Source organism: Sinocyclocheilus grahami, unplaced genomic scaffold (assembly GCF_001515645.1).
Source record: "Sinocyclocheilus grahami isolate Dianchi unplaced genomic scaffold, SAMN03320097.WGS_v1.1 scaffold31.1, whole genome shotgun sequence".
NCBI lineage: Eukaryota > Metazoa > Chordata > Actinopteri > Cypriniformes > Cyprinidae > Sinocyclocheilus > Sinocyclocheilus grahami.
This window is the reverse complement of record NW_015505210.1, coordinates 1141440-1143046: the sequence shown is the minus strand read 5'-3', so window position 1 is coordinate 1143046 and position 1607 is coordinate 1141440. Positions and strand designations below refer to the sequence as shown.

Here is a 1607-nt window from a genome sequence, read left to right as displayed (position 1 = left end):
GATTTTCTGGATTTTTTTTCTCATTTTGTCTCTCATAGTTGAGGTATACCTATGATGAAAATTACAGGCCTCTCTCATCTTTTTAAGTGGGAGAACTTGCACAATTGGTGGCTGACTAAATACTTTTTTGCCCCACTGTATATGTGTGTGTGTATATATATATATATACACACACATATATGTATGTGTAGGGGATTGGGATTTCGCCTAGGGTGTCAAATTGGCTAGAAACGGCCCTGATGTACCCACTCGAAGTCACCCGCTTTCAAACTCTCCTGTGTGTTTTTGTGTGTGCGCTTTGGTTTCGAATTACAAACTTAAAAGTTTCTATTTACAACGTGTTTTTGCATCTCTGTTGAAAGCAGTGGCCAATCAGAGGTGTTCACTGTAGGTTAGTCAGAATCCGCTCTGATCTAATTTTTGTTTTCATAAGTTTGCAATACCTATGATGAAAATTACAGGCCTCTCTCATCTTTTTAAGTGGGAGAACTTGCACAATTGGTGGCTGACTAAATACTTTTTTGCCCCACTGTATATGTGTGTGTGTATATATATATATATACACACACATATATGTATGTGTAGGGGATTGGGATTTCGCCTAGGGTGTCAAATTGGCTAGAAACGGCCCTGATGTACCCACTCGAAGTCACCCGCTTTCAAACTCTCCTGTGTGTTTTTGTGTGTGCGCTTTCGAATTACAAACCTAAAAGTTTCTATTTACAACGTGTTTTTGCATCTCTGTTGAAAGCAGTGGCCAATCAGAGGTGTTCACTGTAGGTTAGTCAGAATCCGCTCTGATCTAATTTTTGTTTTCATAAGTTTGCATAGTTCTACACGCTCACAGATCTTCCTATTATAACAAGACAAAAAGAAAGCATACACGATGTAATTAAGATATTCATTGTTTAGTTAGTTATTGATTATATCAGAAGTTTCCGCATGCTCGGTTTTTACTTCATTCACAGTTTGAAGAAAAGTGTAAGGCGAGTGTAAAAAAAATTACGTGAGTGAATCCGCCAAATTGATCCATGATTGACGGTGACAACTATAGCAATGGACGGAAGAAACTATCTGACAAGCCAATGTCAAAACAGAGCTGTGCTTTAAGTAGGAATGTAACGATTCACTCAACTCACTCACTCAACTGATTTTTTTTATTTATTTATTTTTTACAAAATTAGATTTAAGACAAATTATAAATTAAATGTGTCCTTTTATTATTGCTTGGACAAAATGCTGCACATTTCTTTGTGAAATTGAAATATAACACTATAATAATATACCAATATAGTGCGCATTATTGCTCTTTTGTTGGTTTTGATTGCTTCTATTGTCCTCATTTGTAAGTCGCTTTGGATAAAAGTGTCTGCTAAATAACAAAACTACATTGAAATTTTAAAACAAGCCCCAAATCAAATAAGTAACACAAATAAAAGAAATCTCTTCATATAAACAAAATAAGGCTTTGTCTGTACTCTTTCCATTTAAAATGAGAGGCAACCACTGCATTTTAATCATGATCCAAAGAAAGATGCTGCATACATGCAACATGAGCAGTTTTTAATCTAAACTGGATTGTATAATTTCGAAATTTGAAGCAAAAA

At 35.1% G+C, this 1607-nt stretch overlaps 1 protein-coding gene across 3 annotated transcripts in view; it reads left to right on the top strand.

Annotated features, from left to right (window-relative positions):
* Positions 1-1607, top strand: part of fnbp4 (formin binding protein 4) — a 22291-nt gene that overhangs the window by 17171 nt on the left and 3513 nt on the right. The gene's annotated exons all lie outside the window — the stretch shown is intronic.